The sequence below is a fragment of the Macaca thibetana genome, chromosome 12, assembly GCF_024542745.1.
Source record: "Macaca thibetana thibetana isolate TM-01 chromosome 12, ASM2454274v1, whole genome shotgun sequence".
NCBI classification, from domain to species: Eukaryota; Metazoa; Chordata; class Mammalia; order Primates; family Cercopithecidae; genus Macaca; species Macaca thibetana.
Genome location: NC_065589.1, coordinates 49066174 through 49082467, shown reverse-complemented (window position 1 = coordinate 49082467; position 16294 = coordinate 49066174).

Below are 16294 nucleotides of genomic sequence, written 5' to 3'. Positions count from 1 at the left end.
GGGGAAGACTTCAAAGTATTTCTTAAACCACCGAAATGAAAAACGAAAAAAGAAAAAAGTCAACACAGAGGAGGAGCCTCGTTTGTACAAGAGGCTTAAAACAACTTCTGATTAAATGCTCCATGACAATAAACCACTTTGTCCCAGGACAAACTCCTGGGAAACTAGACTTAAAAACAAAGTTCCACATAACCCTTGCAGTCTAGAAGATTGCTTAAGTGACAAAGCTTGCAACATCACATGTGAATTCAATTTAACTATGTTTAGTATTCTTGACTCTATATGTAAGGATTTAGTGAAAATACAGGTGGGATGTCATTAAAAAAAGAAAATAATAATGTAAGTAATCTGAACAATTCTACTCCTTAAGACTTCAGTCAAAAGTGAGCTTGAAAATTGAAAATTGAAAAATTGAAATTAATTGAAAATTAACTTGTACCCTTATGCTAAGAACACTTTGGCCCAGATTTGACAGATGTTAGCTGGTTCTGAATGTGATTCCAGCATTGAAGGGCATTTTGTTCTTTGCTATAACATAAAACACTCCAATGTGAGTAAACTACTTCAAGTGTTGCAAAACCACAACCCAAAAAATATGGTCTCATTCAGTGCTAGAGAAAAACTTGGGCAAGTTACAGCTAAACGTATAAGAAAATTATGTTGATCTTCAACATGGCAACTTTCTAAGAAACTTTGAAGTATAATTTGACTTTAGATTACTTCTGCATTCCTTTTCATACTATTTCCAAGGATAATTTTGTCTTAACTACTTGAAAGTCAAGGAGAATGATAAATAAATTGCCTATGGTTATATATCTGAGAAGCAATAAAACCAAGATTTAAATGCAGTTCAACATTATTAGTTAGAATAAAATGCAAATAGAAACCACAATAAAATGTCAATTCACAGCCACCAGGAAAACAATCAGCATAATGAAAAGCAATAAAAAATAATCAAAGTATTGCAGAAAATAGCAAGTGTTGGTGATGATGTAGAGAAACTGAAACTTGCATAAATTGTCAACAGGAATATAAAACGGTGCAGTTATTTTGAGAAACAGTTTGACAGTTCTTCAATAATATAAACCTGACAATATTAGCTAGTAATTCAACTATTAACTATATACTCCCCAAAAATGAAAACATGTGTTCACCCAAAAACTTGTAACCAAATGGTCAGAAGAGCTAATAATATTGGCCAAAAGCATGGAAACAACCCAGCCAGGTGTGGTGGCTCACGCCTGTAATCCCAGCACTTTGGGAGGCCAAGGCGGGTGGATCATGAGGTCAGGAGATTGAGACCATCCTGGCTAACACGGTGAAACCCCGTCTCTACTATAAATACAAAAAATTAGCCGGGCATGGTGGCAGGTGCCTGTAGTCCCAGCTACTAGGGAGACTGAGGCAGGAGAATGGGCGTGAACCCAGGAGAGTTTGCAGTGAGCTGAGATCGCACCACTGCACTCCAGCCTGGGTGACAGAGCAAGACTCCATCTCAAAAAAAAAAAAAAAAAACCAGAAACAACCCAAATGCCTACCAAATGATAAATAGATAAATAAAATATGCATATAATGTTGTACATACATGCAATGGACTATTATTCAAGAATAAAAAGGAACAGAGTAGTAATACATGCTACAACATAAGATGAAACTTGAAAACATATATTAACTCTATGATCAAATTATGTGAGGAACTGCCAAGCTGTTGTATTGGTTTTCTTTCAGTGAGCACAGAAATCTTCAACATTAGATTGTGTCTATGGTTTCACAACTCTATACACATAATAAAAAGGGTTGGTTTTTACACTTTAAATGGGTAAATTCTGTGACATGCAAATTTTATCTCAATACAACTTTTTTTTTTATTAAAAAATAATTAAACCTTGAGCATATGATAACATGAATGCCAAACTCTGATGGGAATTAACCGTTAGAATTAAAATATCCACATAAGTAAAGCTGAAGTTGACATATCTTACAGTTTCTGCCCACTCACATTCACAGCCCTTAAACCCACTTTACTAGCCAAAAGTCATACCAAAGAGGTGCATTGAGGGTATTTCTATTTGGTAACTCTGTTTCCTGGTGCCATTGTGTATGCCAGTGATTGATACCTAATCTAGGAAAAGATCATCAATGGGCAAACAGCAGATTATACTTTTACAAATTTCATCTAAGAGACGGGTAATTTCCAACTAGTTAATATATTAAATAATAAGTCCATGTTGAATTGGAGCTGGAAAAGACATTTTTAAAGCCACGTTCAATATGATCAATGTGCAAAGAAGGCAGTTTTTCAAAAGAAAACAAAAACAAAAAGGTAAAAAAGACACGATGATAGAGTAACAATGTAGAGAGAAGCAGAGATGAGAAAGTAAGTATTGGGATAGGCTAGAGAAAATGAGAGAGAGAGAAAGAATCTGAATGAATCATTGTTTAGGCTACTGATGATTAATTTCAACTTCTACTTGCACTGTCCTGAGTCTGCTTTTTTTCATGAGAGAACCCACACACCAAAATGAAGATCTGACAGTGGAAGAACAATGGGTTGAGGGTAGTGCATCGTCTAGAATAAAATAAAGTCTTTAATAAGATGTGGCAATAAAGGCATTTAAAACCTTCAAAGATTTGGGAACCTATGCCCTGTAACTATGAGATGACCTGGACTTGGTACAAAAAGGTAAAAATATAAATATATTAGCATTAACACCCATAGACAAATTACAGAAACGAAAATATAAACTCAGAAAAAAAGTATATCTGTAGACCACATTAAAAAGTGACTGATTATGTAATTTGTTTAGGGAAGACCTTTCTGGGAATAGTCATAGCTTCACATGTCACAAATAAAGATAGAGCTTAATACATCCTCAAGATATTTTAGTCTAGAACTACAAAGGGGCATTGAACCTTGTACATCACACAGTACCAGGTATGGTACTACAAAAAGGCAGTCCTTTAATACTTTCTAAATAATAAGAACTTCAGTGTTTTGAAGTATTCTTGATGTTACTGGAAACTGATATCATATTTCTCCATGGTTAAGTTTGTAAATGCATGTTACCAGTGAAGAAGTGAATTTTGTATAGAAATATAAGGCAGAGTCATAAACTTAGAAATTGCTCAGATAAAAATAGAATTGTTTTGGATTAAGAAGACGTTATTTCAATATTCGGTGATAAGCTTTACTTTTTATGTATATTTACTTGAAACAAAATATGCTTTTTATATATTTATTTTGTATATTTACTTGTGAAACACTAGTGACATATTTCAAGATACGAATGTAAAGCTTTGGCGTTGATTTTGATCTTCATCAAAAGCCCACTCTTTGAATATTTTGTCAACTAATCTTTTAACATTTTGGATAAAGGCAAAGATAAACTTATTTTTGAGAACTCTAATAGGTTATAATTTTTGAACACTCGTCTTCTTGAGAGTAAAATATATAACCTGCTTATGAATCTGTACAAATCTTTTCTTGTGACATGATATCAGAGAGCACTGGACAAATGCTATAAAACATAATAATATAAAATTATTTTAAAAGATGGAAAATATATGCTTTGAGCAGGAATTTACAGATTCTGTGCAATATCAAAGAAAAATCCAAGAGCAATAAAAGTTGAAAACAAACACTTTTGTAAAATAAAAATTCCTCATGAGATGCTATCATTAGGCAGATTATCACCAACACTTCTTTATTCTACTCTCTTCATATACCATTAAAAATTAGCATTTATTGGGTTAATGTCTATACAATAAACATAAAATAAGAATTTATGGTAACAGCAGAAGCTACATAAAATGTGTTTGTGATGCTGAATATTATGTGTGGGCTCTGGAGACCCATGAACTTTGGCGTCTTCAGAATTATTTTGTGCAAAAAGAGCAGTATTAAGATTGGCACATATGTTAATCTGTTCTCACACTGCTAATAAAGACATACTTAAGACTGAGGAATTTATAAAGGAAAGAGGTTTAATTAACTTAAAGTTTGGCATGGCTGGAAAGGCCTCAGGACGCTTACAATCATAGTGGAAGGGGAAGAAAACATATCTTTATTCTCATGGCAACAGCAAAAAGAAGTGCCGAGCAGAAGGGGGAAAAGCCCCTTATTAAACCATCAGATCTCAGGAGAACTCACTATATAGGAGAACAGCTGCATGAGAGTAACTGCCCCCATGATTCAGCTACCTCCCACCAGGTCCCTCCCACTACCCATAGGGAGTGGGGATTATGGGAACTATAATTCAAGATGAGATTTGTGTGGGGACAAAGCCAAACCAAATCAATGCACATAACAGTACATGCACAGAGTTTTCAACACATTTTATCTGGTGTGATGACAGTGTTCATCAACATTTCATCAGCTTCAGTGTTATACAGATTTTTAACATATAAGGACATTTTATGGTTAATGATTAATATTAAAATTTTAAATAATTTTGGTTGAAACAGTCTGTCTTTTTAATAAACTTATACATATGCATATATGTGTATATGCTTATATATATCTTTATAAATATTTATGACTAAATGTTGATATATATATCTATCAATTTTTCAATTGTAAATAAGTTACTCTAAACATGTGAATTCATTGGTTCCATGAAAACTCTGAAATTATATGCAAAATTACATGTACATATGTATAGTATATGTATATTTAATTATGGTGTGAGCCTGAAATTTATGTTACAGTCTCAAAGTAGTCGTTAATTAAAAAAAGTTGGAGAATCAGTACTCTAAACTACTAAACATATAGGGTAAATTGTGTAACTTAAGAAACTGCTTTTGAAACTTTATCAAGGCAGTAAAAGAGAGAGAGAAATTCCGTATGTCTTTTCTGTCCAAATGTCACATGTTTCAAATGTTACATCTATGAGGGCAATTTCTCATTGATGCTTTGACATTGGTGTACTGATGATGGCCTTTAAAAATATTTTGCTTAGCTAAATTCATCCTGCTAGAGAAATGCTTAGTCAAGTTATAATGTCCTTGAGCACTGAGAAGAGATAGCCATACATCATGTCTAGTAGAACAACCATTTCCCAGCAATCTTTCCATTTTAATTAATAATGAAGAAGAGAATTCGGCTTGGAAGAAAATACAGTAACTTTGTCTCTAGAGCAAACAAAAAAATATGTATTTTTTAAAATAAACAGGCCTTTTGGAAAAATTCATCCAGTCATTCCTCCAGCAACCCACTGTACTTTTATTTTTCTCATGAATGTCATCCTCAGTGCATCTGTGTTTATTTATTGTAACATAATTTGGGGCTCTTATATTGTGACAGTATTGGGGGTCAAATGGTAAAAAAGTCATTCATAACCACTTGAAGATTACATTCTAATGAAAACAACAGATATTAATCTAATAATTACAAAAATATGTAATAAATAATTTTATGAGATCTTTAAGAAAAAATACAGAATGCTCTAGGAATGTAAATTAAGAAGACTTGACTTATTCTAGAGGCAGATTTTATAACAACAAAAAGGAGAATTCATTGACAAAACTTACAAAGAGAGATACATGATCAAAAATTCAATGCTATACAAACTAATTTTTTGTGTGTCACTTCTCTGCTTTCTGTACTGTTATATTTTTTCACACTTAGTTGTTTTAAACCTTACAGGGTTACTTTTTTTTTTTTTTCCAAATCTAAAGTGGGATAGGGTTGGTCATCTCTGTTTCCTAGCATTCCAAGCAATAAAATTCAGGTTCATTCGTATTGAACTGGCTTAGGTCACACATAACTTCTAAATCAATCACTCTGGACAGAGAAATTAAATGTACTATTTGAGAAATGTTTCATTTCCTCCATTTCAAAGACTTTTAGGATTCTTGTTTGTAAATAATATTTCAATACATGTCAATTTTCACTGACCAAAAAAAAAGAAAAGATAAAAGCAAAAGAACAAAGGAGATCTCATAGTAACACAATATTATAGAATAAGGGGGTCACAAACTTAGTTTTTGAAATTTTGAGGATAAGGAGCTAATGATACCTCGGAGTAAAGATTCTGAGTAGGCATTTGCTTATAAATACATAAAATTCAGTACAGCAGTGTCAGAAAGGGATAGATATTCAGGGTTCACTAACTTTTTTGTTTGTTTGTTTTGTTTTGTTTTTGAGTTGGAGTCTCGCACTGTCGCCCCGGCTGTAGTGCAACGGCGCCATCTCGACTCTTTGCAACCTCTGCCTCCCTGGTTCACCCAATTCTCCTGCCTCAGTCTCTTGAGTAGCTGAGATTACAGGCCACCGCCACCACGACTGGCTTTTTTTTTTTTTAATTTTTAGTAGAGACGGGGTTTACTATGTTGGCCAGACTGGTTATGAAAACAATTCACTAACTTAGGCATAAAACTGGGAAATTTGGACATCAGATCCCTATCATAAAAATTAGACAATGAAAGGCACACAGGACTGAGTCCTGAGTCCTAATTCTAATATACAGAAGCCAGGCACAAATGGTCAAGAGATTACAGGTAGTGGAAATAGAGGTACTAACATTTTGGCAGTCCACTCTACACTGAATAAAATGGGAAAAAAGAAAGAAGGGGTCATACATATGCAGATTGATTGGGATTAAACAATTGCAGCTCCTGGTTAGATTGAAAAATGGTCATGGAGAAAGCGGTTAGAGGGGAGTTAGGAGATAGTAGCCAGAGTTAAGCATATTTGATATTAAGATATATCCATATGACTTTTTGTATGCAAATGCACATATGCACAGTGGTGATTGTCTACTCATGTACCTCCTCAATCTTATTTATTCTCTTTTCTAGAGGACAGAATATCAAATTTTGCCTTAACATTAACTTGCTTTTATATGTAGCTTTGTCAGATATCTATATATTATTTAGTTTTGCATATTTTAATGTTTATCTAAATGAAATAATTATGTGCATTTTCCTCTGCATCACATTATTCTCAATCACATTACGTATTCAAATGTATTGACATGTGAAAACCTGTGAAGGGTCTGAGATTTTTATCCTACTTCCAAATTGTTGAGCTAGTCTGCTACAATTCTGGCAGAATACATAGGACCACTGGGTACATACAAACAGCTGATTACTTCCAGCATAGCAAGCAGCATGACCTGCATGTCATCATGGGTATACCTTGCTCTGCAGTGCCACAGGGTAATGTGATGTCATGGCCAGGTAGGTTGTGTACACACAGTAAGCCTGTGACACACTAAGGAACCCAGAGCTTAGGATTTCTGATCATTTAAAGGAGGCTCTTAGCTAACCTGTTTCTGTTTGTCCCAGATGCAGACACTATCTTGATACTAAACAAATCGCCCTCTGACCTAGAAGATGACATTCTATCTTCCAAAGTTGTTTGTCACATAAACATTCTTGAAGAAAATAGTTCAGAAAAAAATACTTCCTTAAGATGTGCAGAAATGCTATGGAGGATTGTTTCCCAACCTCACATGTATGTAGGTACCATTTACTTAATTGTATGGTAAAGTAGTCTTTTGCATGTATACAGCATATTTATGTATCTATTGAGTCATTTTAAAATTACTTATATGATTAAAATACCAGTAAACAAGTTTACTGGAAAGAACAGTACATTTGTCTTCAAATTTAAGAGATTATACTAAGTTAGTTTCAAAATTGTTTACACCTTGGGAGGCCGAGGCGGGCAGATCACGAGGTCAGGAGATCAAGACCATCCTGGCCAATGTGGTGAAACCCTGTCTCTACTAAAAATACAAAAAATTAGCTGGGCATGATGGCACGTGCCTATAGTTCCAGCTCCTCGAAAGGCTAAGGCAGGAGTATCGCTTGAACCCGGAGGCAGAGGTTTCAGCGAGCCAAGGTCGCACCACTCAACTCCAGCCTGGTAACAGAGCAAGACTCCGTCAAAAAAAAAAAAAAAAAAAAAAAAAAAAAGCGTGACAGATTTTCCTGCCAATGCAGCAGCAAATAAAAGATATATAAGATTATAGAGTATATATCTGTATATAGAAATAGCATCTATATATCTATATGCAGCAGCATTCTTCTTTTAAATTTCTCTGGTACTTGATTCAGGATCTAGTCAAGTATGTAGTTTTCTAATGATTATTATTGATTTATTATATAAGAGATATTATATTATATATTATAATATATATTATATATTATTAATAAGATATTATTATATTATTATATGTCTCTTGTCTTTCATTTAGATTCTTTAGCAATTATTCTTTCAATAATAGGGCTACAAGATGCATTGATGGGCATAGTCCTAAAATTAATTTGCTAGCTCTATAAGATTGTGTATGTTGAGGCTCTGTTAACTAATGTGATATATTTATATTACCTATTTTGTTCTCTAATAATATGAACAAGAAATGTCTTTCTGGAAAATCAGTGTCTTTCTCTTTAGTTCTTATTACTTTACTAAATAAAGTTGAGATAAAATCATTCCGTTGCATGTAAGGCAGGATAAGATACTGGTTATGAGCATTGTTTTTGTATCAGACAGACCTAAATCCAAATATGCTCTTTGATCTTGACAAAATTAGAATCTCCCGAAAGTTTAGTTTCTTTTGTAAAATAGTGCTAATACTTTCTTACAGGGCTTGCTGTAAGAGTTAAGTGAAATAAAGCTTAGCACTGTTTATAGCAAAAGATAGAGTTTCACATAATCAGCTTTTATGATTCTACAGCCAATTCTCTTCCTGAGGGCACTATCTATCCCAGAACACAATGTTCTACTCTCAATTTATCACAATCCCTCATCTGCTACTTTAAGAATTGAAATTCATGAATTGGGACCAATACTGGAGTGATTAAGAAAATTGATTTTTTGAAATTTTTTATTTTAGGTTTAAGGGTATAAGTGCAGGTTTACTATATATATGTAAATTGTGTGTTGTAGGGGTGTGGTTTACAGATTATTTCATCTCCCAAGTAATAAGCATACTACTCAATAGGTAGTTTTTAGATCTTCACCTACTAGAAAGAATGCAGTTAAACTTTCAATGGGCATGGTCTCTATATCCATGAATGAAGCATAGACAGTGTAAGTTGGCAAAAGCCAGCCCCTAATTATTTCCTATGTGGTTTTGAAGTTCTATTTCAGGTTAGAGTCTTATCAACACTGCAATGAGTAGAAACCTTTAACCTAGAATTTTAATTTTTTTCTGGGAGTGCTGTTGTACACAGCACTTATGATCTCATTTTGTATTGAAAAGAGAACATAAGACCCTCAAAATGCCACATTAGCCAAAGTGGACATCTCTTGGACATTCCGAAGTTGTTTCTGAAACTTATGAAAAGATGCTGGAACAGAATCGGTTTGTCTTTGAAATCAGAAACTATAAATGCAACATAAACCCAAACTGCTTATTGCTATTTTTCCATTCAACACAGTAAGTTGAGGACTAGAAAGAAAGCATACTAAAATGTCTTTATATCCTCGGCTAAAGTTTTTATCCTCTTTTGTTTTTCAGTTGCATGAATTCATTGATTTCTGTTTGTCTTTTGTGCTTTTCCTTTTATTTAACAAAGTTTTAAATAAAAGAATACTGACCAAAACCTTAATATAACTGCCATTTATCTAACAAGCATTTGTCACTTTGCTAGAATTTGAGGACAGAAAAAAAATTACACATTATTTTTCCTTAAGGAGCTTACGTATTTATTCAACATAATGACCTTTTTGATTTTGCCAGGATTAGAAAAGTACAACTATTTTCTTTAAAAGGTGTTGATATTTGAGTTTCAGTTACGATGAGATTAGCAAACACTAGAAATTGAAATACAGAAGTATTGATGAATAATCTCTCAAATATATCAATACCAAGGAATTAAAAAATTAAAGACTAATAACAGCAAAAGAAACATAAATCAACTACCAATGGGAGATTGATTTATACTAACAAGTATGCACAATTATTTCTTGCTTCATGTTAGTAGGAAAATCATAATCAAAGGCAAAGCAATTATGAGAGATTAGCTGAGTGGGGGAAATTGTGTAGGGTTAGGACATATAAAATGAAATTCATTATATTGTTATTTCAGATGAATTAGTCTCTCCCCACTTTTTGTAATCTTGTGCCTTTTTTCTTTCTTTTTCTTTGATAAGGTTGTCAAAGACATGGAAAATTTCTGGATCATAGTGCACCACAGAACACAAGCTGGGCAATAGCTCACAACTCCAAGAACAATTAGATGTTCTTTCCAGAGATCGAAATGCACACTGAGACACACATAGACAGAGTTGTATTCTTTACACAGTGACTTTGCATCATAAGCATGATGTAAGCTTAGGCTATTTAGAGTGTTAGGCAGGGGACAGAATTACCTCCTCATGGAGGGAACTTGCTAGTTTATGGCAGAAAAAGCGTAGGACCAGGAAAACAGAGAGACACATTCTTAGTATCATTTGATTGTCTAGATCCAAATATACCTTGAATTTTTCAGCTACATGAGTCAATACATTCCCATGCTTGTTTGGACAGTTTAAATTGGGTTTATGCTACTTGAAACTCAAATACAGAGAATGAATGAATCTTTTTTTTTTTTTTTTTCTCACAGAGCATGCAATATGTCAAGGAACAAGTTGAATGAAAGCATTCATTAAAAAGGAATACCTTTGGACCTGGAATACATTTGTATGTTGAATACTCTACACATCTTTTAACATGTGCCAGATTATTTAGGATATGTTACCAAAGGGTCCCCAATTCTAATTAGCTGATTAGAAGACTTTGTTAAGTTTTAGTTTTGATTTTGCAAAACAGTTTCCAGAAAGACTGTCTGATTGAGTCATATTTCTTTTAAAAGGTTTGAAAACACTATTAGATTACTCTAGATTACTCTCAATTCCATGTCACAAAAATCAATGTTTTGGCAGCTCTTTTGAGTCATAAATTGCGTTTCAACATATTATACTAAATAGCCCACACTGCCTTTCAAATTTGGAGAATATACAGCCAAGAACTTTAACAAAATTATTACATTACTATCACCCATTTGGGAAAAATGAAAAGATAGGCAAAAAACCTAAACCTGACTGTTGGGAAAAGTGGACAACAAATTCATCATACAAGTTATTTATTGCTTACCATGTTATTCTGATTTATTGATGTGAGGAATTCCTGTTAAATTATAAATAAGGTAATATTTGAAATACTGTATACCTAAAAATGTTTGTATAAATTATAAAAACAATAAAAAGTATGTGAATGATACTCAGTCTACATATGCTTTGTAAAATACTTATTTTTGCCAGTCATAGTAAATGAAGATAGATTCCTTCTAAATTACATTTTGAGGCCCTTGCACTTTCCACCATGTAGATGGACTGATCTCATTTGGCCATGTTGATCATCATTGAAAGACATCTCCCAGATGGCTCTAAGACAGTAAAACCATTAGAACCAACTCCCCTAGAGCTGTCTGGTATTGATTTTTCTGCTTCAACTGAGACATGAATCAATAACACTTCTTTGACAATCATCACTACTAAAATGGGGTCATGTTGTACTCCAACCCTTCCTAGTACAAGTCAGAGATATCATTGTAAAAAGCTATCTCTTAACTCATCACAAGACTTATTTCAGTTAATAAGAAGGGCTTATATGTATGATGCAGCATATCTCTTTGGAGTATAGTTTTTGCTTAGTCAAGAACTTTTGTCAAATGACTTCTAATACCTTTTGGATTTACTGCTACCCAGAAAAAAAAATAACAGTCATAGAATAATTAGTTCAAAAAATTAAGAGCTATCAAGGTGCACCAAAACTTCAGAGCAATCAAGGTGCACTAAATGTTATGTATATACAGAGAGCTCTATTACATGTAATAGATATATGCATAGATTTATGTATCTATATAGAGATATATCATGTATTTATGTAGTATCATACAATACCTATATAAATAGATTTATATTATATTTATATAATATCTATTATATATAGTTGTATATTATATAATATAATTTTATATATCTATATAACTCTATATATCTACATACATTTATATATCTATATAATGAATCCACTTACAAAGATATATAAAATATATATTTATAGATGTATATAGATATATAAGATTATAGCATATATATCTGTATATAGAAATAACATCTATATCTATATGTATCTATTTAGAGATATATATGTAACATATATCAATATATGTTATATCTATAGATATGTTGCATCTAGATATGTTATATCTATATTATATATGTACAGCATATTATATATGTACAGCATATATAATATGCAGATATAACATAGCTAGATGTAAGATACAGATACCTAATATAGACAGACACATATATAGATATACAGATATAATAGACATGTATAGATACATAGATATGTTGTATCTATATATGTATCTATATAAAATCTATATAAAATATAGATACATGTGTAGATACATAAATAGCTTATACCTATATATGAACACATATATAGATACAAATATGTTATCTCTATATAGAGACACATATATCCTATATAGAGATATATACTCTACAAGTACTCAATGAGTAGTATCTCTGTAAATATTTGTTAATGAAATCTCACATATATTATATACCTATATATAGATACATATATCTGTATATATACATACGTGTATATATAATGTATATGTAATGTACCTATCTATATAATGTGTATATATACATAAACACATATGTGTACATATCCTTATGTACATATGTATATATCTGTATATACTTAAGTATATATATCTAAATAGATAATGCATATATATATACATGATTTACATCATATATTTTATGAATATATAGTATGTATAATGTACATATAATGTATTATATGTATTTTTAATTTCATGAAAACATAGACATGTTTTTCTCTTATTAATAAACCCAAATAGCATCATAGTGATAATATTTTAGTCATATAGGGAGTGATAAGTAAGAAGCAATGGCTAGACTCAAAACAAAGAACTCAACACAAAGGATTTTGTTACTAACAAAATTGAACTGTTATAAATTTTGCCTATACTTATAATTCTTAATATGATTAACAATTAAAACAATTCTTATTATATTAACATAATTGTAATTCTTAATATATTTGCTTTGGTAAGTTGCTCATGTATTTTATTACAAAACCGTACCTCCATTCTGGTGTAAATACAGTGATGATATTTTCAGTGAAGTATTAGAAATTGTTCTATTAGGAAAGGTACTTAATAATCACAAAGTCATGAATTGTGTTATACTTCTTTGTTGTTGACAAAATGCTTAATTTTCTAAAATTAGAGTTTTTATATGTGAAAAGTTATTTGCCCCCAGTCATTTGAAAGACATTAAGTTAGAGCTAGGCAGCTTAAGTTTCTGTATTATTGATTAAATTAATGTATAATTTTACTAGAATACATGGCATTGCCTTGACACAATTTATTTTAATATGTATATATATATACACACACACACATATATATAATAAAACATAAATAGAAACAACTACATTTAAAATATTTAATTTTGGTATTATTAACCTTATCTAATGAACTAAGGAGCAAATGAATTGCACAGATACATACAAAGAAATGCATATTTAAGTTATTATTTCTGCTTAGTATATAACATATATTATTGGTGTATTTCCCTTTATTTTCCATGGGAGAGCTAAAAAATATTAGTGAAATAACAGGAAACAAGCACATGTGTATTTGTATATGCACAGTGATATTTTTTCAATTACCTTAAATTTAAATATAATGAGTTAGTTTTTAAAGCACCTCACTCTTCACATTTAAACTTTTAAAATGCCTTTTTAAAAGAAATGGCAGCTTTTACTATTCTTTTGCAAGTGTCTCTTGAAATGTATATTGCAAACATTGAAATATATTTAATGCCAAATCTGAAGAATATTAATATTCATATTTTATTATATATGTATTCATTGAATGTATTGAATTAAGAACGTAATAATATTTTGTTTGTATGTACACAAATAAATATGTCTATTCCAAATACATATGAGCCATTTGTACTTGCAATTTTATATTTTTATATTTTATATTTTATTTTAAATTCCATTTTCTCAGTCTATCTTTTGTCTATTAATAGGTGTAGATATTATATGACTGGTAAGATTAATTAAGTGAAAAGAATATTAGATATATGCAGGCATGCATAGAAAAATACATTTGGAAATGATACAATTTATTGCAGGTTTAAATCCTCTCCAGAACTGAAAATAGTCATAATAGTACTGCTGAAAGCTTCCATTTATCTGATGTAATTTAAATAGAAAAGCACACAAGGAATTTTTTAAAAAACAGACCATAGGACAGAAACGTTATACACTAGGGTGTTCTCCATGAAGAAAAAAGGTGCTATTCTTTTACTTACGGTACATCTTTATTAGTTTAGCCTAAATATAGCCATTGACTTGTTTTTTATTATGTTCAATGTCAAAGTGAACTTTCAATTTTGCAGGCGAAATGAATAGCTGCTTTGCTCAAAAATACTCTGGCAATCAGCCACACATTCTGCCAAACCAGCACGCTGACCACCTACTTGGCTTGAGTCAGATGGCTATTTGGAAAGCTTTTAGTAGTTATCTTTTTATGTGATATAGCTGCCCACTTTTCAGCATGACTCATTTATCATTTTATTCCAAAGAACTGAATTATCTTGTATTTTTTTCTTATTATCTTTCTGGAGAGTCTGACAAGACTTTAATGTCAGTATATTTTTTACTAGAAAAGAACATATGCGGTATTTTGAAAACCGACTGAACTTGACAGCATGAGAATTGACACGCAGAATATGTAATTTTCTCACATTGCTTTGTAGGATATATGGGTGTTTACTTTTAGGGTCTGGAAACTTAAAGCTTTCTGTATAACACCTCCTGAGACTGTGTTTAAGGTTTTTCAAATTAAAAAATACATATAAGGACCAGGTGCAGTGGCTTACGCCTGTAATCCCAGCACTTCGGGAGGCCTAGACAGGTGGATCACGAAGTCAGGAGTTCAAGACTACCCTGATCAACATGGTGAAACCCCATCTCTACTAAAAATACAAAACTTAGCCACGCGTGGTCTTGGCGCATGTAATCCCAGCTACTTGGGAGGCTGAGGGAGGAGAATTGCTTGAACCTGGGGAGGTGAAGGTTTCAATGAGTCGAGATCGCGCCACTGCACTCCAGCATGGGCGACAGAGCAAGACTTTGTCTCAAAAAAAAAAGTGTGTGTGTGTGTATAAATTAAGTCCATCTGGAGCTGTTGAATATAGAAAAACCTTGGTAAATATAGTTACTATGGTAAATATAGTTACTGTAAGTATTATATAGGCATTCATTTGTAATATATATAATGTTAAAGAAACCCCAGTAACTCATTAACATCTCATGGAAATTTGGAAACTGGAAATGCAGGTATTAACACTAAGGAAACTGTAGTAAGAAAAGGAATAGGGTAAAATGATGGAAAGGCACATAGTACCTAGGAGAAATGCCATGGTAATGTAAACTACTCATCTATAGATAACATCTCCCTTTCTGTTACTCTGTCTGCTATACACTCACCCTATTTTTCTTCCAGCCATTTTACTACTTTACTACATCTTTCTCTCTGATTAAACTCTTGTTACTATGTTAATTTAATTAGAAAACAGGGGACCTGAGACCACACTCAAAGTCTTGTGCAGTACTTCTTCAGCAGCACCTGGTACAGGGATCGCATTGATGATGAGGGGATAATATGGATGAAGAGAAATGACTAATAGATACTAGGAAAACATATTTACTGATTAAAGTAAAGCTAGAGTCAGGGAATCTTCTCCAAGAGATCTGGAGGGCAGAAATCAGAAAAGCATCAGTCTCCAGATCTACGTAAGTGAGGACATAGTGAGTATCCAGAAGCTCAGGCAGTTCTTCGTCCAATTGCAGAACAAAATTTATTTGAAGTCAACATTAGAAATATACCTTGATTTATTTAAAGCATTTAAAGTAAACGTCAGTTTAATTATACTTCCCATAACCACTATTTTGAAAGACATTCAACATCTTATGTTGGCATCTTATGTGTGAAACCAGTAACATATATTGGAAGATAAAGCACATTAAATGGGCAGAAAGGGCCTGCCATTTTGGCTTTTAACCTTAACTTTCCTAATTACTAGTCATATGACTTTGGATAAATGATTTAGTCTGAGTTTTCATTTAAGCTTTCATAACATGAAGATTGCAATGGCTAACTCAGAGGGTCGATATGATGTTGTGATAACATATATAAAGTGTTTCATATACTACCTAGTCCATAACAAGTA